The sequence below is a fragment of the Hyperolius riggenbachi genome, chromosome 2, assembly GCF_040937935.1.
Source record: "Hyperolius riggenbachi isolate aHypRig1 chromosome 2, aHypRig1.pri, whole genome shotgun sequence".
NCBI classification, from domain to species: Eukaryota; Metazoa; Chordata; class Amphibia; order Anura; family Hyperoliidae; genus Hyperolius; species Hyperolius riggenbachi.
Window position 1 is genome coordinate 164,913,558 of NC_090647.1, and position 24,657 is coordinate 164,938,214.

Sequence of the window (24,657 nt, forward strand, 5' to 3'; positions counted from 1 at the left end):
ATAAATAATAATAAAATAATAATAATGTAATTTATATGACCAGATTTTGACCAAAAATATTAAATATTTTTCGAAATACAATATACTTCCTTCAATCGGATTGGTCTATCATATCTATTCAAAATTTTGCAATTTTTGTAGACAAAATAAAAAAGGAAACTAAAGAGTTTTATAAATGCGTATAATGTGATTTTGGTTTTATTTCATCATTTGCATCAAATCAGATGAATCTCTCGCTTGCTAGCGATGTGTATGGGTGAATGCAAGTGAATGTGCCTGAAGACATTGTACACATCTTGTCCAGATGGCTGCGTACTCTTTTAGCAGTTATTTCAGTTTGAAATGGAGTGAATGGAAACTGTGTAAAGAATAGCAAATGCTTAGATGAAATGAGACATAAACTAGCACGTTGCAGCGCCCGTAATAGCTCACAGAGTCAAAGCGCTTTGCAAATTTGCTGTATTATTTTTTGTTAATGATATGGATATCATTCTGAACACTCCTTCGGATAATTAGTTTGTAATAGTGATCTTGCCATAAACAGTTGTAATTTATATTGACCTGAAACCATTAAATGAGAACAGGATGTGGCTCGGTTTCCAGATGACTTCTATGACAGTTCTTTGTGACCTCAGACAGGTCATTTTATCCATCCGAGCTACAATCTACCCCGATAGATCACATTTCTTCAGCGTGCCTGAAAAATTCAGAGCATAATTAATGCAATTGTGAAATAAATCGACTGGGAGCTTCACAAAGAAACATAGCAGGTTTTCTTGTTAAGTGCTTGCGGATGCAGTAAATACATTTTTTTCCATAAATATAAATGAAAATTAAATGTGCATGAGTTAGTAATTAAAGCAATACCCAAGGCACTGCTAAATACAAGATGAAGCACAAAATAAGTAAACTGTTGTAGCTACCAAAAGATCTGCAAGGTTATCTAGCCATTCTTATTATTTGAATAACCCAGCCATGCAGTATAACCATCCCTTGGGAGCTTAATTTCCACAATCTTACTGACTGAGTATTCTATTCTCTCTGTAGTTCCCATTATCAAACTGATAGTATGGTGTACTCCATTACTACTGCAAAGGCACACAATTTATCCCCGCAACAACCCCTCCCAATAAACACACATGCATACACATGCACATTAAATTCTGTATTTACATGTACTGTGCAGGAGATTTCCTGAACCTGGTATAAAGGCAGAAATGGCATAATTGATATTCAGGCAACCTCGTCTGCAAGGCCGGATTTGAACTTTCTGGCACCGAAGGCCAGCTGTCAACAACTCCCCCCCCCATCCTGTCAAGACCCTGACTAGTGAAAGGACACCCAAAGTGAGTGGGATATAGATGCTGTCATATTTATCTCCTTTTAACCACTCTGTGACTAACTAAAGCAGGCAGGCAGCTGCAGAGTTGCTTTCGTGTTCCTCCCTCACGCACTGGTGCGTGATTTCACGATGCGCAAAATTTGACGGAAGCTCACTATTGCTCTAGACCAAGCTTCCGTAAATAAACAGGGCAGGGCTCCGCGATCAGCCTGCAGCGGCTGTTAAGGAAAAAGTAAAGCTGTTTTTCTTTTGTACAGCACTGCGATCTAGCGCAACGCTGTACTGGAGACAGCTCTGTCACTGAGTTGTCCCTTTGAGTGGCTCACAAACTGATCCCACTCATAGGCTGATGCCTATGCTTATTTTTAATAAAAAAACAAACAAACAATGAAATTAATAAAAAAAAAATTGCAGCAGCAATCAGATGCCACCAACAGAAAGCTTTGTTGGTAGCTGCAGAGTGCTGAATTGTAATGGTCACTAGGGGAGTGTAAGCCTGTGGTCCTCAAGAGGTTAAACAATACCAGTTGCCTGGTGTCCTGCTGATCTCTTTAGCTGCAGTCGCGTCTCAATCTCACACCTGAACAAAGCATGCTGGAAATCCAGTCAATCTTCCCTCAAACATCTGATTGTTTAGGATCTATGGCTAAAAGTATTAGGAACAGTGGATCAGCAAGACAGGAGTATACATATTAGTACGCTGCCGGTAAGCTGGGCACAGGGTGAGCTGAATTACATCAGCTGTCGCTCAAATCCCTGGCGGAATTAAAAACTATTCCTACTCCAAATTGTAGCAACTCAAAAGGGAGAAACCCCGAATTACCCTTAGGCGCCCCACGCAGTATAACATTCCTGCTATGGCGGCGCCTAGTTTCGGCGCTGAGTGCCATGCACCAAAACCACCTGCTTCACAGCAGGACAGCCATGCAATCTGCATTGTTTAAAAAAAACAACAACCTTTATTTCCCTCTCACTTCAGGTGTCCTTTAACTACTTACTGCACTAGGTGCAGTATAATCACGCCCTGCCTAGGAAACTTCATTTGAAGTCCCAGGGCCGCAAAATGTAGTCAATGGGAGCAGGCGGCCGTGTATATATATAAATTACATAAAAAAATACATAAATAGTTGCCTTAGGGACTGAACTTTTTTAATAGGTATGTGAAGATGGTATATAACTGTGATTTTTTAATTTGTGAGCTTATAATTACTGAAAAAATGCACCTTTATTTCCAAATAAATTATTGGTACCATACATTGTACTAGGGACATATTTTAAGCATTGCAATAACCGTAACAAATGGGCAAATACAATGTGTGGGTTTTATCCACAGTAGAACATTTTATTTTAACACTATAATGGCTGAAAACAGAGAAATAATTAAGTTTTTCAATTTTTTTCTTATTATTCCAATTAAAATGTGTTTACAATAAAATAATTCTTAGCATAATGCACCTCCCAAAGAAAGCCTAATTGGTGGCGAAAAAAACAAGTTGATGTGATTAGTTGTGATTAAGTTATTGGCGAAAGAATGGGAGGAGCTCTGACAGGTGAAAATCGCTCTGGTCCTAAAGTGGTTTTTACCTCAGTGGTCAAGTGGTTAAAATACGAGGAGGAAAACTTGTCAGTGGGAGCCCAAGGGTTGACTTTTTTGATAACTTTTTGAATAAAATGAATTACTTGTAATGCCACCAACCATGTTCTGTTTGCACTTCTGAGCTGCTAGAAGCCAGAATTCCCTGAAGGTGGTTGGATAATACCTGCAGCTCTTACCGCCACTCAAAATTTGAAGCTTACTTTAACACTCTCCCTGCTACACTGTTAGCCTCAGGATGAAGTACTAATTCTATGGAAAACACTGTGTGTTGCAGCCCCTACAAACAAAAGGCAGTCTTTTTTCTAGCTCCCACCCCTACATGGCTTGAAAGGAAAAAAATCACATCTGTAGCGAATTTCTCTCCTTTCAAACATAAATCCATGCAGCTAACAGTAGGATTGCATTTCTAGCGGCTTTACTTATTTCTCTCTGGTGCCATTTTATAAAAACGATCTCCTTCTGAGCCCAGGGTAGCAGAAATGCTGGCGCTCCTCTCAGCCTCACTGTCATAAAAATCTTGTCATTCTGCCTGTGCCATACAAGCGCTACCAGTCAAACTCCGCAGCATCTGAAAGCCCCTAGGGATACATAGGCAGCATGCAGATTCCCTACTTTCTACTAGTAATAAAAATATAATTGTTTTCTGTTAAGTTTAACATATGGGCTATTTGTATTATTTGAAAATGAAACAATTATATCTGTCTGCGGCTAAATACAAACCCATTTCACAAGAACTCCGCTATCATCAGGAGAGATGAATATTGCAAAACAAATTGTAAACTGCACATTCATAGCTATCAATCACAGTGTCTAGGCTTAGGTGCTATGGCTGAACTCTAGGCAGACAGCGAAAACCCCAAGGATTATTAACCCTTCAGCCACAATGTGGACAGCAAGCAAGGGGAGGAAGGACTTCAAAAGGATGATACTGTATAAATAATCTTTATTGATGTTGCAATATACTGTATATATATATATATATATATATATATATATATACCTTGTTTTGGGGTATTTGAGTACCTCTTTATATGGAATAAGGCAATGCACATGTGCCTGGGTAGCCCAGAGTTAGAGATGGCCTGAACGGTTCACCGGCAAATGGTTCCCGGCAAACTTCCGTGGTTCGCGATCGCGGATAACAGCAAACTTTTCCGGAAGTTCGGTTCGCCCCCATAGTGCATCATTAGGGTCAACTTTGACCATCTACATCACAGTCAGCAGGCACATTGTAGCCAATTAGGCTACACTCCCTCCTGGAGCCCCCCCCCCCCCCCTTATAAAAGGCAGGCAGCGTCAGGCATTGGACTCACTCATGTGCCTGCATTAATTAGTGAAGGGAAAGCTGCTGCAGACTCTCATAGGGAAAGCTTAGTTAGGCTCTTGTGGCTTCTTAGCTTGCTCCTTGCTGAATCTTATTGCTAAAAAAGCACCCCTCAACAGCTCTTTGGAGAGCTAATCTTGTTCTTGTGATCTATTTTTTGTGTGTGTGTGTGTGTGTGTGTGTCCCACTGACACTTGTGTTGCATAGACAGCCTTGGTAATTCCTACTGTGTGTTCCACTGCCAGGCCCAGCACATTCAGTGACTACCTGTGTGTGTGACAGGTGCACATTGTAATACCCATCACTGCATATACCTACCTGTTGTTCACTTCAGTCAGTGCAACCCCTACCTACGTGAGCAAACGCAGTGTCACTGTGCCTGTCCGGTACCTGTCTGTGTGTGACATGTGCACATTGTAATACCCATCACTGCATATACTTACCTGTTGTTCACTTCAGTCAGTGCACCCACCTACCTACGTGAGCGTGTGCAGTGTCACTGTGCCTGTCCGGTACCTGTGTGTGTGTGAGACAGTTGCACATTGTAATACCCATCACTGCATATACCTACTACCTGTTGTTCACTTCAGTGCACCCACCTATCTACGTAAGTGCATGCAGTGTCACTGTGCCTGTCTGGTACCTGTCTGTGTGTGACAGGTGCACATTATAATACCCATCACCGCACATACCTACCTCTTGTTCACTTCAGTCAGTGCACCCACCTACCTCCGTGAGCGCACGCATTGTCACTGTGCCTGTCCGGTACCTGTCTGTGTGTGACAGGTACACATTGTAATACTCATCACTGCATATACCTACTACCTGTTGTTCACTTCAGTGCACCCACCTACCTACGTGAGCGCATGCAGTGTCACTGTGCCTGTCCGGTACCTGTCTGTGTGTGACAGGTGCACACTGTAATACCCATCACTGCATATACCTACCTCTTGTTCACTTCAGTCAGTGCACCCACCTACCTACTTGAGCGCACGTAGTGTCACTGTGCCTGTCCGGTGCCTGTCTGTGTGTGACAGGTGCACATTGTAATACCCATCACTGCATATACCTATTACCTGTTGTTCATTTCAGTGCACCCACCTACAGTACCTACGTGAGTGCACGCAGTGTGATATACCACTGGTGCTGCAATCTCCTCTTCAGCTACACAGCCCCAGCTCCCCAGGGCCTATGCTGCATGCCAGGTACGATGGTGTCACGCCATCTTAGACATGTCTTGCCTCAAAGCGGAGAGTCACACTGGAGCAGCTCTCCTAGCTGCTCTTAACAAACAGGTGGATCAGTGGCTGACCCTGCACCAGCTGGAGATCGGCAACGTGGTGTGTGACAATGGCAGCAATCTCATTTTCGCTTTAAATTTGGGAAAGATGGCACATGTAACCTGCATGGCACATGTGCTGAATCTTGTCATTCAAAGATTTGTGTCAAAGTACCCATGCTTAGAGGACGTCCTGAAGCAGGCCAGGAAGTTGTGTGGGCATTTCAGGCGGTCTTACATGGCCATGGTACACTTTGCCGAGATTCAGCAGAGAAACAAGTTGCTGGTGAGACACCTCATTTGCGATAACCCGACGCGCTGGAATTCGACCCTCCTTATGTTCTCTTGTTTGCTAGAACAAGAGAAAGCCATCACCCAGTACCTCTACAATTTCAGTAGAAGGACACAATCTGGGGAGATCGGGATGTTCTGGCCCAACAACTGGACACTCATGCGAAATGCATGCAGGCTCATGCGGCCGTTTGAGGAGGTGACCAACCTGGTGAGTCGCAGTGAAGGCACCATCAGCGACTTGATCCCGTACGCTTACTTCCTGGAGCGTGCCGTGCGTAGAGTGGTGGATCAAGCTGTGGAGGAGCATGAACAGGAACAGTTTCAGGAGGAAGCATTGCGGGATCAATTCGCATCACAACCAGATGTGTCCTCAACACCTGCGGCAGCACAGAGGGGGGAGGAGGAGGAAGAGTCATGTGGAGAAGAGGAGTCAGACTGGGATAATGAGGAAGGTGTTTCTTTGGAGGAGGAGGAGGCAGCGGCAGAAGAACAACCGCAGAAGGCGTCGCAGGGGGCTTGTGCTGCTCAACGTCCCTGTGGTATTGTTCGTGGCTGCGCCATATTGATGTAAACAGCGGGGATTTCTTCCCCGCGTGTTTACATTATGCGTGCGAGCCGCGATCGGCGGCTCACACACTGTTCACGGAGGCAGCCTCCGTGAACTGGCATGGAAAGGCCGCTCGATCGAGCGGGCGTTTCCATGCTATACCACTAACGACCCGCCGACGTTAGCTGGTCGTTAAGTGGTAACTGAGAGTGATATGGATGTTTCCTGTAAACAATACCAGTTGCCTGGCAGTCCAGAAAAAGTAGATAAGACAAATAATATTTATATCACACTTTTCTCCTGGCGGCCTATAGAGCATGCCCTAGTGGCTGCAGCTCTGGTGATTTGAGTCCGCCAGGAGAAAAGTGTGATATAAAGGTTATTTGTCTTGTCTACTTTTCTCTTGTATTGAGCATAAATGGTAAATGCTAGGCCAGCTTTAGTTAGTACTGTTGTGGTACAGTGGTTAGGGTGCTTGCCCACCACGCAGTGAGACCTGGGTTCAAATCCCTGCCAATGTGAGTTGGCTTTTATGCTACAAATCCTTAAAGGGAACCTAAACGGAGAAGGATATGGATTTTTCCTTTTAAAATAATACCAGTTGCCTGAATCACCTGCTGATCCTGTGTCTCTAATACTTTTAGCTACAGCCCCTGAACAAGCATGCAGATCAGGTGCTCTGACTGAAGTCAGACTGGATTAGCTGCATGCTTGTTTCAGGGTGTGATTCAGCCACTATTGCAGTCACAAAGATCAGCTGGACTGCCAGGCAACTGGTATTGTTTACAGGAAACATCCATATCACTCTCAGTTAAGGTTCCCTTTAAGCAACCTAATGTTTCTATTGCATTGAGCATAAATGGTAAATGCTAGGCCAGCTTCAGTTAGTACTGTTGTGGTACAGCGGTTAGGGTGACTTGCCACCACACAGTGAAACCCGGGTTCGATTCCCAGCCATGGTATGTAAACTGGTTTTTGAAATAGTATAATTCCCTGGCAGATGAGACCCTCCCCCCTCCAGTAGGAGGTAGGAGGGAATAGGTAGAAGGGTGAAGGGTGGAGGGACCCACAAGAGGCTAATTAAAATCTCCCTAGTAGAGTTGGGCCGAACCTCCGATTTTAGGTTCGCGAACCTGGTTCGCAAACTTCCGCGGAAGGTTCGGTTCGCGTTAAAGTTCGCGAACCGCAATAGACTTCAATGGGGATGCGAACTTTGAAAAAAAAAAATAATTATGCTGGCCACAAAAGTGATGGAAAAGATGTTTCAAGGGGTCTAACACCTGGAGGGGGGCATGGCGGAGTGGGATACATGCCAAAAGTCCCCGGGAAAAATCTGGATTTGACGCAAAGCAGCGTTTTAAGGGAAGAAATCACATTGAATGCTAAATGACAGGCCTAAAGTGCTTTCAAACATCTTGCATGTGTATACATCAATCAGGTAGTGTAATTAAGGTACTGCTTCACACTGACACACCAAACTCACCGTGTAACGCAGCGCAAACAGCTGTTTGTGTAGTGACGGCCGTGCTGGACTGGTGCGCACCATGGCGAGAGTGCAGGTTTTGGTGGCTTTACAGCCCATATGGTCGCCTGGCTGATGTAGCTGAATGACAGAACAGTGACTGTCCAGCTGATCAAATTTGGTCTGACCACAATGAGGCGACGACCTTATTATCGTGGGTGTGCCCCCCGAGACACTCATCTAGGCGCCGGTCATTGCTTCATTGTGATACGCAAGCCCCTTCACCACGGCAAGGTAATGATCACGAAGGGGAATGGGCGCATGTACATGCCTTTTCTTTTGTTGTTGCAGCTGCCCGCAGTGCAGCCAGAAAAATTAGGCAGTCATGTACACGCACCAGAAAAATTATTATAGCGGCCGCTGCTAGCAGCGGCCTAAAAAATTCAGCAATCCGCCTGGAGTCCCGGACCCTGTTGGTGGTGGCGGAGAAGGTAGTGAAGCGGCCTGCAGGCAGACATGCTGTGTGGAGGGACTGGGAGCGACTTAGTCTTCTTGGGGCAGGCCAGGCAGCCAGTCACACGGCGTGCAGGCAGAGATGCTGTGTGTGCGGGGACTTACTTAGTCTTGGGGCGGGCAGCAGCCCTCTGGGATCCATGCCTCATTCATTTTGATAAAGGTGAGGTACTTAACACTTTTGTGACTTAGGCAACTTCTCTTCTCTGTGACAATGCCTCCAGCTGCGCTGAAGGTCCTTTCTGACAGGACGCTTGCGGCAGGGCAGGAGAGAAGTTGGATGGCAAATTGGGACAGTTCTGGCCACAGGTCAAGCCTGCACACCCAGTAGTTCAAGGGTTCCTCATCGCTGTTCACAGCAGTGTCTACATCCACACTTAAGGCCAGGTAGTCGGCTACCTGCCGTTCCAGGCGTTGGTGGAGGGTGGATCCGGAAGGGCTACGGCGAGGCGTTGGACTAAAGAACGTCCGCATGTCCGACATCACCATGAGATCGCTGGAGCGTCCTGTCTTTGACTGCATGGACACGGGAGGAGGATTAGTGGCAGTGGTACCTTGCTGGCGTTGTGCCGTCACATCACCCTTAAAGGCATTGTAAAGCATAGTTGACAGCTGGTTCTGCATGTGCTGCATCCTTTCCACCTTCCGGTGAGTTGGTAACAGGTCCGCCACTTTGTGCCTGTACCGAGGGTCTAGTAGTGTGGCCACCCAGTACAGCTCATTCCCCTTGAGGTTTTTTATACGGGGGTCCCTCAACAGGCAGGACAGCATAAAAGACGACATCTGCACAAAGTCGGATCCAGTACCCTCCATCTCCTCTTGCTCTTCCTCAGTGACGTCAGGTAAGTCAACCTCCTCCCCCCAGCCGCGAACAATACCACGGGAAGGTTGAGCAGCACAAGCCCCTTGCGATGCCTGCTGAGGTTGTTCTCCTGCCGCTGTCCCCTCCTCCTCCCCCAAAGAAACACCTTGCTCATCATCCTCTGAGTCTGACTCATCTTCTGCACACGACTTCTCTTCTTCCTCCTCCTCCCCCCTCTGTGCTGCCGCAGATGTTGAGGAAACAGCTGGGTCTGATGAAAATTGGTCCCATGCCTGTTCCTGCCGTAACGGTTCCTGGTCACGCTCATTCACAGCTTCATCCGCCACTCTACGCACAGCACGCTCCAAGAAGTAAGCGTAGGGAATTAAGCCGCTGATGGTGCCCTCACTGCGGCTCACCAGGTTGGTCACCTCCTCAAAGGGCCGCATGAGCCTGCATGCATTTTCCATCAGTGTCCAGTTGTCGGGCCAGAACATCCCCATCTTCCCAGACTGTTTCATTCTACTGTAGTTGTAGAGGTAGTGGGTCACGGCTTTCTTCTGTTCTAGCAGGCGGGAGTACATGAGCAGGGTCGAGTTCCAGCGAGTCGGGCTATCGCAAATGAGGCGTCTCACCGGCATGTTGTTTTTGCGCTGAATTTCCGCAAAGCGTGCCATGGCTGTGTAAGACCGCCTCAAATGCCCACAGAACTTCCTGGCCTGCTTCAGGACATTCGCTAAGCCAGGGTACTTTGCCACAAATCTTTGAACCACTAGATTCATGACATGTGCCATGCAGGGTATGTGTGTCAGCTTCCCCATATGCAAAGCGGCAAGCAGATTGCTGCTGTTGTCGCACACCACGTTGCCTATCTCCAGGTGGTTCGGGGTCAGCCACTCATCCACCTGTTTCTTAAGAGCAGCCAGGAGAGCTGCTCCAGTGTGACTCTCCGCTTTGAGACAAGACATGTCTAAGATGGCGTGACAGCGTCGTACCTGGCATGCAGCATAGGCCCTGCGGAGCTGGGGCTGTGTAGCTGGAGAGGAGAACTGCCACTCAGCCAAGGAGGAGGAGGACAGCGAAGAGCATGTAGCAGGAGGAGAGGAGGTGGCAGGAGGCCTGCCTGCAAGCCGTGGAGGTGTCACAATTTGGTCCGCTGCGCCCTGCTTGCCATCGTTCACCACCAGGTTCACCCAATGGGCTGTGTAGGTAATGTAGCGGCCCTGCCCGTGCTTGGCAGACCAGGCATCCGTGGTCAGGTGTACCCTTGACCCAACGCTCTTCGCAAGAGATGACACCACTTGCCTCTCAACTTCACGGTGCAGTTGGGGTATGGCCTTTCTAGAAAAATAAGTGCGGCCTGGCATCTTCCACTGCGGTGTTCCGATGGCCACAAATTTACGGAAGGCCTCAGAGTCCACCAGCCGGTATGGTAACAGCTGCCGAGCTAACAGTTCCGCCACGCCAGCTGTCAGACGCCGGGCAAGGGGGTGACTGGCCGAAATTGGCTTCTTCCGCTCAAACATTTCCTTCACGGACACCTGACTGCTGCTGTGGGCAGAGGAGCAGGAACCGCTCAAGGGCAGAGGCGGAGTGGAGGAGGGTGCCTGTGAAGGTGGAAGGGAGAAAGCGGCAGAAGCAGATAATGCACCTGATGGAGGAGGAAGAGGAGAAGGAGGGTGGCTTTGCTTTTGTGTGCTGCTGCTGCTTTTGCTCAGGTGGCCATCCCATTGCTGTTTGTGCCTTTTCTCCAGGTGCCTTCGTAAGGCACTTGTCCCTACGTGAGTGTTGGCCTTTCCACGGCTCAATTTTTGTTGGCAGAGCGAACAGATGGCTTTGGTCCGATCTGAGGCACACACATTAAAAAATTTCCACACCGCTGAGCCACCCTGGGATGTGGGCACTATGGGGACCTCAGCAGCTGATGCTGAAGGGCAAGTTGGCTGGCTGTACATAGGTGGCGATACATGGTGACGGACTCTGCCACCAGCTGTTTCTGACGAAGAGCTGCCCCAGCTTCTTTCAGCAACTTCTCTCCTCCTACTACTCTCTGACTCCCCCTCTGAACTGTCCCCCTCTTCATCTCCTCTATTGGGAACATACAGAGGATCCCTATTACCGTCATCATCGTAGTCATCCTGCCCAGCTTCGCTTGCCTCAGACAAATCCAAACTTGCACCATCAGTAGGTCCTTCATCCTCCTGACACGTTACATCCATAGTGTTGCCGCGTAACTCAGACATATTAGCTGGTGAAAATTCATCTGGCTGTAACAACAATGGCTGTGCATCAGTGATTTCAACACTAAATAATTCTTGCGAAGTGTCAAATGCAGCGGAAGTGGTGCTAGTAGTAGCGCTGGTGGCTGAGCAAGATGAGGTGTTCTGTGTCGCTAAATACTCAACCACGTCCTGACAATCTTGGGAGGTGATGGGACGTGCCTTCTTCCGAGCACTGTACTGTGGGCCAGGTCCACACGAAATTACATTTACACGACCTCGCGCAGACCTGCCGGGTGGCCTTCCTCTGGCTCTGGCACTACCTCTTCCTCTACCTGTTTTGTCCATATCGGGTATGCACGGAGTGGTATATCACACTGCGTGCACTCACGTAGGTAGGTGGGTTCACTTAACTGCACAGGTATGCGCACTGATGCGGTGGGTTCACTAAACAGAACAGGTATACAGTGGCGGGTTCACAGAACAGGTATGCAGTGGCAGGTTCACTGAACACAACAGGTATGCAGTGGCGGGTTCACTGAACAGGTATACAGTGGCGGGTCCACTGAACAGAACAGGTATGCAGTGGCGGGTTCACTAAACAGAACAGGTATACAGTGGCGGGTTCACAGAACAGGTATGCAGTGGCGGGTTCACTAAACAGAACAGGTATACAGTGGCGGGTTCACAGAACAGGTATGCAGTGGCAGGTTCACTGAACACAACAGGTATGCAGTGGCGGGTTCACTGAACAGGTATACAGTGGCGGGTCCACTGAACAGAACAGGTATGCAGTGGCGGGTTCACTAAACAGAACAGGTATACAGTGGCGGGTTCACTAAACAGAACAGGTATACAGTGGCGGGTTCACAGAACAGGTATGCAGTGGCGGGTTCACTAAACAGAACAGGTATACAGTGGCGGGTTCACTAAACAGAACAGGTATACAGTGGCGGGTTCACAGAACAGGTATGCAGTGGCAGGTTCACTGAACACAACAGGTATGCAGTGGCGGGTTCACAGAACAGGTATACAGTGGCGGGTCCACTGAACAGAACAGGTATGCAGTGGCGGGTTCACTAAACAGAACAGGTATACAGTGGCGGGTTCACTAAACAGAACAGGTATACAGTGGCGGGTTCACTAAACAGAACAGGTATACAGTGGCGGGTTCACAGAACAGGCATGCAGTGGCAGGTTCACTGAACACAACAGGTATGCAGTGGCGGGTTCACTAAACAGGTATACAGTGGCAGGTCCACTGAACAGAACAGGTATGCAGTGGCGGGTTCACTAAACAGAACAGGTATACAGTGGCGGGTTCACTAAACAGAACAGGTATACAGTGGCGGGTTCACAGAACAGGTATGCAGTGGCAGGTTCACTGAACACAACAGGTATGCAGTGGCGGGTTCACTGAACAGAACAGGTATGCAGTGGCGGATTCACTGAACAGGTATACAGTGGCGGGTCCACTGAACAGAACAGGTATGCAGTGGCGGGTTCACTGAACAGGTATGCAGTGGTGGGTTCACAGAACAGGTATGCAGTGGTGGGTTCACAGCACAGGTATGCAGTGGTGGGTTCACTGAACAGGTATACAGTGGCGGGTCCACTGAACAGAACAGGTATGCAGTGGCGGGTTCACTGAACAGGTATACAGTGGCGGGTCCACTGAACAGAACAGGTATGCAGTGGCGGGTTCACTGAACAGGTATGCAGTGGTGGGTTCACAGAACAGGTATGCAGTGGTGGGTTCACAGCACAGGTATGCAGTGGTGGGTTCAATGAACAGGTATACAGTGGCGGGTCCACTGAACAGAACAGGTATGCAGTGGCAGGTTCACTGAACAGGTATGCAGTGGTGGGTTCACAGCACAGGTATGCAGTGGTGGGTTCACAGCACAGGTATGCAGTGGTGGGTTCATAGCACAGGTATGCAGTGGTGGGTTCACAGCACAGGTATGCAGTGGTGGGTTCACAGAACAGGTATGCAGCCAGACAGGAACAAGTTAAGCCTAACTAATCTTTCCCTGAGAGACAGTCTGCAGCAGCTCGCCCTACTCTCACTAACGCAGGCAGCACACGAGTGACCGTAATGGCCGCCGCTGCCTGCCTTATATAAGGGGGGGTGGGGCTCCAGGGGCTAGTGTAGCCTAATTGGCTACACTGGGCCTGCTGACTGTGATGTAGAGGGTCAAAGTTGACCCTCCATGTGCATTATGGGGCGAACCGAACTTCCGCAAAGGTTCGCCTGCGGGACGCGAACGCGAACCACTGAAGTTCGCATGGAACCGTTCGCAGGCGAACCGTTCGGCCCAACTCTACTCCCTAGCAGAGTGTGTAGCAGCTGTCCCATAACTAATTAGTGTAGGCAGACAACTGAGTCAAATGGTATAAGGACCCTGCTTGGAGGAGGAGGAGGAGGGAGGGGGGCTGGCCTCCAGCAGTGATGTGTATTTCACGCAATCAGGTGTGCCTCCAGGTATTAGAGCCCTTGAAACATGGTTTCTATCATTTTTCCAGCCGGTAGAATTTTTTAAAATTTTCAAAGTTCGCCTCCCCATTGAAGTCTATTGCGGTTCGCGAACTTTTTCGCGAACCGAACCTTTCGCAGAGGTTCGCGGAGGTTCGCGAACAGGGTTCGTGAACCGAAAAACGGAGGTTCGCGACATCTCTATTTAAGGGTGATGTGACAGCAAAATGCAATAAAGGTACCACTGCCAGTAATCCTTCTCCCATGTCCATGCAGGCAAGGACAGGATGCTCCAGCAATCTCATGGTGATGTCGGACATGCGGACATTCTTTAGTCCAACGCCTTCGCCTTAGCGCTTCCAGATCCACCCTCCACCAATGCCTGGACTGGCAGGTAGCCCACTACCTGGCCTTAAGTGTGGATGTAGACACTGTGAGCAGTGATGAACCCTTGGACTACTGGGTGCACAGGCTTGACCTGTGGCCAGAGCTGTCCCAATTTGCCATCCAACTTCTGTCTTGCCCTGCCTCAAGCGTCCTATCAGAAAGGACCTTCAGCACAGCTGGAGGCATTGTCACTGAGAAGAGAAGTCGCCTAAGTCACAAAAGAGTTCAGTACCTCACCTTTATCAAAATGAATGAGGCATGGATCCCGGAGGGCTACTGCCCGCCCCAAGACTAAGTCAGTCCCCACACACAGCATCCCTGTCTGCATGCCGTGTGACTGCCAGCCCCAAGACTAAGTCACTCCCCATGCAGCACCTCTGCCCGCAGGCCGCTTGACTGCCTTCTCCGCCACCACGAACAGGGTCCAGGACTCCAGGTGGATTCCTGAATTTTTAAGCTATATTATTTTTTTCTGGAGCGTGTACATGCCTGCCTAATTTGTCTGGCTGGATCGCCAGCTATATGAGTTTGATCAGCTGGACAGTCACTGTTCTTCTATCATTGAGCTACCACAGCCCGGCGACCATATGGGCTTGAAAACTGCCACGGCCTGCACTCTGGCCATGGTGCGCACCTGCCCAGCATGGCCGTCACTACACAAAGAGCTGTTTGTGGTGCGTTACACAGTGAGTTTGGTGTGTCAGTGTGAAGCAGTACTCTAATTACACTCCCTGATTGATGTATATACATGCAAGATGTTTTAAAGCACTGGGCTTGAAAACCGCCACGGCCTGCACTCTGGCCATGGTGCGCACCAGTCCAGCACGGCCGTCACTACACAAACAGCTGTTTGCGGTGCGTTACACAATGAGTTTGGTGTGTCAGTGTGAAGCAGTACTCTAATTACACTCCCTGATTGATGTATACACATGCAAGATGTTTTAAAGCACTTTAGGCCTGCAATTTAGCATTCAATGTGATTTCTGTCCTTAAAACGCTGCTTTGCATCAAATCCAAATTTTTCCCCGGGACTTTTGGCATCTATCCCTGCCAAAGACTTACAATCTAAAGAAGCAGTAAAGGGACACATAAGGTGGGGCTATGGAAAATTGCTCGGCTGAAAGAGTTAACGTGTGGTTGAGGGGCGTAGGCCATTTTAAAGAAGTGTGTTTTGACGGCTTGCTTGAAGGTGTTGAAGGAAGGAGTGAGTCTGAGGTGGGGTGGGAGGGAGTTCAATAGGATGGGGGCGGCTCTTGAGAAGTCTTGTAGATGTGCATAGGAGTGATAAATGCATGGGGCGGTCAGACAGAGATCAGTGGAGGACCGGAGGAGGTCGGCAGGTGTATATTTGTGGACGAACTCAGAGATGTAGGTTAGGTAGGTCTTGTGCACAGATTTGTAGGCCAGGCACAGAATCTTAAAACTGATCCTGAAGCAGAAAGAGAGCCAGTATAGGGCTTTGCAGAGTGGCGGCGTTAATGATAATCTACAAGTAAAAGTTTTAAGGAATAACAAATTAAGTCATGGTAAACCAAAATCATTCATTTTTCATCCTATGAAGCAAAGCAGATATCCAGAGCTCCTGATATATAACAAACCTATGGATCATACACTTAACAGAGTTGTATGATCCAACTAGAAGACACGTACTGACATGGCTCTATGGGTAGGACTTAAAAAGAGTCTTACAAAGCTCCCAGTTAAGTCATGACAAAAAAGAGCCATTAACATTTTGTAGTGGTTTAAAAAGACACTGTAACATCAAAAATCTCCCCTGGGGGGTACTCACCTCGAGTGGGGGAAGCCTCGGGATCCTAATGAGGCTTCCCACGCCATCCTCTGTCTCACGGGGGTCTCGCTGCAGCCCTCCCGAACAGCCGCCGACAGACCCGACTGTCAATTCAATATTTACCTTTGCAGGCTCCAGCGGGGGCACTGTGGCTGCTTTAGGCTCTGAAGTAGACGGAAATACCCGATCTCAGTCGGGTCCGCTCTACTGCGCAGGCACCGGAAACTTGCGCCTGCGCAGTAGAGCAGACCCGACGGCGATCGGGTATTTCTGCCTACTTCGGAGCCGACAGCCGTCAGAGTGCCTGCGCAGGAGCCGGCAAGGTAAATATTGACGTCACCGCTGTACGGAGGGCTGCAGCGGGACCCCTGAGGGACGGAGGACGATGTGGGAAGCCTCATTAGGATCCTGAGACTTCCCCCACCCGAGGTGAGTACCCCCAGGGGACGTTTTGTTGTTACAGATTCTCTTTAAGGGATGAGGGGGAAAAAAGGCCTTTCCGGTGCTACTTCAACGCAATGTGGCTCTGTAGGGTCGTATACCAATACTTGGTCAATCATATGCTCAGGCCGAGAAGAATCCAGAGTGTGAATCAAACCATAGAAAAGTTGTAGCTGACTCTGCTGAACAACTTCTTATTGGTACATATGAGATTGTCAAACAGTTTCAGCATGAAACAGCCATCAGGCTATATTTTTTTGCCCAGCACCCACCACCTACCCTACCCATACTGGTATGTTTGTTTATTTTTTCACTTCTATTTATGGAGTAGAAAACACCCATACCAAATAATAAATATATAGCAACAAATACATTGCTGGGTCCTACAGAGGCAACTCCGTGTACCAAAGTCCAAAAGAAGTGAAAGTGATCTGCACTTGTACAATGCTTGGTGTGATTTGCCTTCTTAAAGAGACTCTGAAGACACTATAAAAATCAGTTTTTACCTTTTATTTCTTTTAAGGATCATTGCCAGACATAAACCGCTGCATCCCCATGGCAAAGCGAGGGGTTTAAACCCCCAAATCCCCTGTGCAAAATCCACGACTTTCCTGGTCCTGGATTTTGCTTCAGCTTAATGCTGAAGCTCTGCCTCCATTCACGTCAATCCACCACGGATCTCCGCCTCTCCCCGCCCCTCTCAGTGAAAGAAGACTGAGAGGGGCGGGCTGGCAATCAGCGTGGATTGATGCAACCAGAGGCAGAGCTACAGTGGAAAGCTCTGCCTCAATCAGGAAGCGCTCCCCAACTTTGCCCCGGGGATATGGGGGTGATAGAACCATCGTTTTGCCACGGGGATGTGGCGGGTTTATGTCTGGCAATGATCCTTAAAAGAAATTGAAGGTAAAAACTGATTCTTAGGCCCGGTTCACATTAGCGGTGGCCGTCCGGAATCGCCGTGCCGGAGCCGCACCGCTTGCAGAACGGACGGAACGGACGCACGGCAATAGCAATGAAAGCCTATGCGTCCGTTCACATGCGTCCGTTCTGCCGGACCGGAGCCGGACCGGATCCGGACCGGATCCGGACTCCGGCGTCCGTTCCAACATGCGCTATTTTTTGGTCCGGCTCCTCCGGCAGCCGTATCCGGGGCGGAGCCGGACTGCACCATCCGGCCAATACAAAGTAATGAGAACCGGAGAGCGCACAACACACTGGCTACAAAAACCGGACGTTCTACCCCACTTCCTATGCATTTTGGATGGGGACCACATGGAGTTCACAGAGTGGGGCAGCAGCGATTTCATGCTGGAGCTCTAGGCAGCAACATGTCTGATATAAGTCTGATAACGAGGAGGCGAACAACAGAGAATTCCCAGGTATACGAAAAATGCCTGGATCCATGGTCCCAACAGCAGTCTCTGTATCCACGGATGGTCTCCACACGTCCACCTGTCTCCAACAATGACCCCAGACCCTTCTGCTGACCTCCCAGACCCCAGGTATTTACAGGTTGTTATCTCCTTAAGAAACCGGATCCGGACCGCAACCGTGTTCACACCGCACGGAAACCGGATGCAAACGGACCGGATCCGGATAGGAACCGTACGGATCAGGTCCGGTCCGGATACGGTGCGGTCCGGACATCCGGTGCGGTTTTGACAAAACCGCAAGTGTGAACGGGGCCTTATAGTGGCCTCAGTCTCTCTTTAACCACTTAAGGACTGCAGTCTTAAAACCCCTTAAGGACCAGACACTTTCTTTCCATTCAGACCACTGCAGGTGTAACGGTTTATTGCTTGGTCATACAACCTACCACCTAAATGAATTTTACCTATTTTTCTTGTCACTAATACAGCTTTCTTTTGGTGCTATTTGATTGCTGCTGTGATTTTTAGTTTTTATTATATTCATCAAAAAAGAAATGAATTTTGACAAAAAAATGATTTTTTTAACTTTCTGTGCTGACATTTTTCAAATAAAGTAAAATTTCTGTATACATTTTTGTCTACATTTATTGTGCTACATGTCTTTGATCAATAGACACTTATAGGATTTTTTTTTTTTTTTGGGGGGGGGGGGGGGTAAAAGTTATAGCATTTACAAACTATGGTGCAAAAAGTGAATTTCCACAGTTTGAAGCGTCTCTGACTTTTCTGAACACCTGTCATGTTTTGTGAGGTGCTAGAATTCCAGGATAGTATAAATACCCCCCAAATGACCCCATTTTGGAAAGTAGACATCCCAAAGTATTCACTAAGAGGCATGGTGAGTTCATAGAAGATTTTATTTTTTGTCACAAGTAAGCGGGAAATGACACTTTGTGACCAAAAAAAAAAAAAAAGTTTTCAGTTCTGCTAACTTGTGACAAAAAAAAAAAAAAAGCTGAAACGGACTCACCATGCCCCTCACTGAATACTTTGGGTGTCTACTTGTTTACTGTCCTGGCATTTTGGGGGTGCTAAATTGTAAGCACCCCCGTAAAGCCTAAAGGTGCTCATAGGACTTTGGGCCCCTTAGCGCACCTAGGCTGCAAAAAAGTGTTACACATGTGGTATCGCTGTACTCAGAAGAAACAGAATAATGTGTTTTGGGGTGTATTTTTACACATACCCATGCTGGGTGGGAGAAATATCTCTGTAAATGAGACTTTTTTGATTTTTTTACACACAATAGTCCATTTACAGAGATATTTCTCCCACCCAGCATGGGTATGTGCAAAAATACACCCCAAAACACATTATACTACTTCTCCTGAGTATGGAGATACCACATGTGTGACACTTTTTTGCAGCCTAGGTGCTCTAGCAGTGTTCCCCAACCCTGTCCTCAAGGCCCACCAACAGTGCATGTTTTGTGGAAATCCACAGAGGTAGTTAATCAGCTTTGCTGAGACACTAATTACCTCACCTGTGCATGTTTGTGGTTTTCTGCAAAACATGTACTGTTGGTGGGCCTTGAGGACAGGGTTGGAGAACTGTGCTCTAAGGGGCCCAAAGTCCTATGGTATGAGTACCTTTAGGATTTCACAGGTCATTTTGAGGCATTTGATTTCCAGACTACTCCTCATGGTTTAGGGCCCCTAAAGCCGCATCTACACGCGTAGATGCGGCCGCGATGCTCCTTATCAATCGAGCCGCTGATGCGGCTCGATTGATAAGATCCGGCAGGACGGATCTTCGCACCGCCGATTCCCTGCTCGATCCCCGCGAGGGGACAATGGCAGGGAATCGTGCGGGAGATAAGCGGCGCCGGCGGGGACGAGCGGGCACGAGCGGGGAATCGAATGCGGCGCACGCGCGGCGAGCGGGGACGCGGCGGGCACGCGGAAGAGGCGATCCGGCGGCTAATCGAGCCGCCGGATCGCTTCAATGTCCCATGGTGTAGATGGGGCTTAAAATGCCAGGTAAGTATAGGAACCCCACAAGTGACCCAATTTTAGAAAGATGACACCCCAAGGTATTCCGTTAGGAGTATGGTGAGTTCACAGAAGATTTAATTTTTTTTTGTCACAAGTTAGCGGAAATTGATTTTGATTGTTTTGTTTCACAAAGTGTCATTTTTCAGGGTGGCCTTTAGATGACAGGTTGTATTTGCACTGAAGTGCAGGAAGCACAGGATGTTCTCAAATCGTGACCTGGGCATGGCAGCAGAGAACATGGGCATGTGATGTATTGGGTGCGTAGACCAATAAGACTGCAATGCATTCTTTTTGACTAGACCCATGTTAAGGAGAAGGCCCAAAAAATGTTAGGTTTGGAAACTTGGAGTGGTTTCCCCCGAAAAGGCTGGGCATGGTAGCTTCTCGGATTGGCGGTTGCGTATTGTGTGGCATAACAGTTGGTCTCAGCCACAATTAAGTCGTAGAGATCCACGGTGCAGAACAGATGAAAAAAGTCTAGGGCCGATCCTAGATTATCTGTCTCCACCTGGACTCCAGACCTATGTGGGTCTGTGATGGTTTGAAAAAGAACTGATACAGCCCGAAATGCCTGTGCGTCACCTGTAACTTACCCACACAGTTTTTAACCTTTTTATGGATTAATAAAGATGGAAATTTGATGACGCGGATCTTGTGGAGTGTCCACCTGGACTCCAAACTGGGCTGTGAAAGGGGGAGTACGGGTGCGGCGGAACCAGGGGATTGCCAATTGGAATTTGCCAGCACCTCTGGGAGACTATGGGTAGTATGGGTCCGTTTTGCTGGTGGCTGCGACTCGGGTCTTAATGCACGTGCCACCAAACCAGTTTCTACTATCATGCTGGTGCTCGTCACTTCACCAGGGTCTATGGTAGTACTGGTGCTAGGTCCAGGAGATGCTATGCTGCTGGTGCATGCCTCACCAAGAAAACTCAGATCAGCGCTAGCACCACTCTGCTGCCCTTGAGTCTGATCCTGTGCCACCTGCGGTCCAGTGACATGGGGCGTGGTATGCCTGGCTCTAGCCAGGACCTCAACCTCGGCATTGCTATCGGTCAGAGAGCCACTGCTGTTTACAGGTTCATATTCTGACCCGGATGATTCATCGGTGAGGCTTCCCAATCGCACTCACCCCACTGGGCCAGAATCTTGGCGGCCTCTTCAGCGGAATACCCCTTTTTTGCCATGGTGGACTGCTAAATTTAGGGGGTATTCCTCTGAGACTACCCAGGAAAAAGAGCACCTACCTAGTAAAAGGGAGTACTTGTGAAGTAGAAAGCTGTGGTCACTGAGTTTTGATAAAAAAAAAAGATCAAAACTGATCTTTATAGCTCCACAGCTATTGTACAGTGTTTTTTGCAGTGATCAGAAAAAAAAATTCTGTCACTGCGGTGGGGCGGGCTGAACGCAAATGCATGGCGAACGATCAGGCCTGATCGGTCAAACACTGCATTTTTAGCGTATCCTAGTGACCCTAATATAGATCTTACTGCGATCAGTAATGATCACTTACAGATACTATATAGTAACAATGCTGATTAGCGACAGTGATGATGCTAATCAGCAACTAATTAGTGAATGCGGTGTGGTGGGCTGGGTGCTAACTGACGCTAACTACCCAACGAAGGGCCCTAGCTAAATAACTGGCCTAACTGTTAACACCAGTGATACTAAAAAAGTGACAGTTTTCACTGATCACTGTTTTTAGATCACTAGGAAAGAACTGGGGGGGGGGGGGATAGGGGGGGTTCTGAGCAGGATCTGAGGGTGTGGGCGGGGGATCAGAAGCCCGCAGGGGGAAGATTAGGGCCTGATCTGATGGGTAGGAGTGCTAGGGGGTGACAGGTGGTGACAGGAGGTGATTGATGGGTGTCTCAGGGGGTGATTAGAGGGGAGGATAGATGCAATCAATGCACTGGGGAGGTGATCAGGGGGGTCTGATGGGTCTCTGAGGGTGTGGGCGGGTGTTTGGGGGCCCGCAAGGGGCAGATTAGGGTCTGATCTGATGGGTAGCAGTGACAGGGGGTGACGGGGTGATTAATAGGTGATCAGTAGGTGATTACAGGGGAGAATATATGCAAGCAATGCACTGGCGAGCAGGGATGCTCGGGTAGTGTTTTTTATTACCCGGGTATCCGGATCCGACCTTGCGGATATCCGGATCCGATCCGGATATCCGACCAAATTACCCGCGGGTACCCGACCTATTCGGGTATCCGGATAGAAAACTTGGACGTGCCCTTTAATTAGCTTTAAAATGGTTTTTAGGGTAAATGATACATGTAGCATCATGTTTTTTAAAGGGAAATACTAATTAATTATTTGGTGGAAATAAAATGAAAAAAAAAAAGCTGTCAATTAACATCAGGACTAGGTTCCAGACAGCGGTCGTTCAGCCCACATTGTGTCCAAAGTCCAATCGCACAACTGGAACATGACAATTTTCAGCCCAGACACCTCCAAAAAAATGACACAGCAGTTGTGTTTTGGGTTGAATATAGGTGGCGGTATCAGCAGCAGTGGCCTGTGGCACCGTGGTGGCCAGATTGGGGAGGTGAAGATTCTCCTGCGGCCTGAATGGGATGCTGTGGCTCTTCTCCCTGTGGCGGTTGGGGTTTGAGTGGTGCGGCTGGTGGTAACGGCAGAAGGATGTGGTGGGTCCCGCATTCCACGGCCACTGTCTGCAATGCTGATCCTCCGTGCCAAACCCACCGATGCATCCTCCTCCTCAGAGTCAGAGCTGACATCCCCATCCTGTGGATGGTAGTCACGGTCCTTCATCCCATCATCAACATCATACCTCCCCTCCTCAAAACCCAGAACATCCTCCTCAAACTCCTTGCAGCTAACAGAGTTCAATCGCGGCGCCTGGAGCGAAAAGCTCGCTGACTGAGGGTAGGCTGCCCGCTGGGGTCGACACTGACACGGCAGACCTTCTGAGGGTGGCTTTAATGTTGCTCCCTGTCCTCTTGCCTTTGCTGTCCCTCCCCCAGCTGCCAGTGCCAGCAGACATAGTACAGCTTATACGTGATGATGTCACCAGATGATGTGGGGTGCTCTTACTTTAATAAAATCGGGGTTGGACTTTACATCAAATCAGCACGGAGTGACAGACCGCAGAGTAGAGGACAGACAGTGTACACTGTGTTATGGTGGCGGCCTGGCGGGTACACGCGGTGCGTTCCTGCACTCGATTTTCCACTCGATTCCCGTTGACTCGATTATTTCCGACATGTCCGATTTGCGTTTCGATGGATCGTTAGGTCGATTTGGCATACTTTACATGCGAATCGACCTAACAATCCATCGAAACGCAAATCGGACATGTCGGAAATAATCGAGTCGACGGGAATTGAGCAGGAAATCGAGTGCGGGAACGCACCGTGTGTACCCGCCAGGCCGCCGCCATAACAACTAACTGCAGTACTAACTACAATACAATAACACAGTAATCCTCCTATTCCCTATACTGTCCTGCTGGCCTACACAGACACAGACACAGACAGGACCTAACTGAATGAATGAAAGCAAACAATTACAAGCTAGCTAGCTAAAAACACAATAGAACAATAGTGTAGTGAAGGTGTTTAGCACTCAAAGCTTTAGGTTTATCACTGTATACAGGACTTGCTAAGCCAGCACTGGAGCAAGTCGGTCAGTGACCAGCCAGCCATACAAGCAAGGACGACTGTCTCATCATGCCAGCCCTCCTTGCTATACAGGGGGGCTGGCCAGGGTTCCCTTCTGTGATTGGGTGCCAGGACTTAGGCTGGGAGGCCTCTGATTGGCTCAATGAGGTCAGGTGGGGCTGGCCAGGGTTCCCCTCTGTAATTGGTTGCTAGGGCTTCTGCTGGGAGCCCTCTGATTGGCTGAATGAAATCATCTCCTTACTAGTTACACTATCCGGATCCGGATATCTGGACGGATACCCGCGGGTATCCGGATTATGCAGCTAGCTATCCGGATAGAATCCGGATAGTGCTATCCGGATAGTGGCACAGGTATCTGGATCCGGATCCAACCCGGATAGCGGAAAAATGGTCGGATACCCGGGTTTACCCGGGTACCTGGATCCGGATGAGCATCCCTGCTGGCGAGGTGATCAGAGGGGGTCTGAAGGCGATCTGAGGGTGTGGGCGGGCGATTAGGGTCTGATCTGATGGGTAGCAGTGGCAGGTGGTGGCAGGGAGTGATTGATGGGTGATCAGTGGGTGATTAAAGAGGAGAATAGATGCAAGCAATGCACTGGCGAGTTGATCAGAGGGGGTCTGAGGGTGATCTGAGGGTGTGGACGGGTGATTGGGTGCCCGCAAAGGGGCAGATTAGGGTCTGATCTGATAGGTAGCAGTGACAGGTGGTGACAGGAGGTGATTGATGGGTGATCAGTGGGTGATTAGAGGGGAGAACAGATGTAAACAATGCACTTTGGAGGTAATCTGAGGGCGAGTCTGCGGGCAATCTGAGGGTGTGGGCGGGTGATCATGTGCCTGCAAGGGGCAGGGTAGGGTCTGATCTGATGGGTGGCAGTGACAGGTGGTTACAGGGAGTGATTGATGGGTGATTGACAGCTGATCAGTGGGTGATTACAGGGGAGAAAAGATGTATACAGTACACAGGCAGGGGTCTGGGGAGGATCTAAGGGTGTGTGTGTGTGTGGGGGGGTGATCAGGAGCCCCCAGGGGGCAGTTTAGGACCTAATCTAAAATATAGCGTTGACAGATAGTGACGGGGTGATTGATGGGTGATTAGGGGGGTGATTGTGTG

At 48.8% G+C, this 24,657-nt stretch overlaps 1 long non-coding RNA gene across 1 annotated transcript in view; it reads right to left on the bottom strand.

Annotated features, from left to right (window-relative positions):
* Window positions 1–650: 650 nt before the first annotated feature.
* The window catches only part of LOC137544154 (uncharacterized), a 45,714-nt gene continuing 21,707 nt past the window's right edge, over window positions 651–24,657 (bottom strand). The window contains exon 3 of the long non-coding RNA XR_011025740.1: window positions 651–697. This is a non-coding gene — a long non-coding RNA (uncharacterized lncRNA). The remainder of the gene's footprint in view (window positions 698–24,657) is intronic.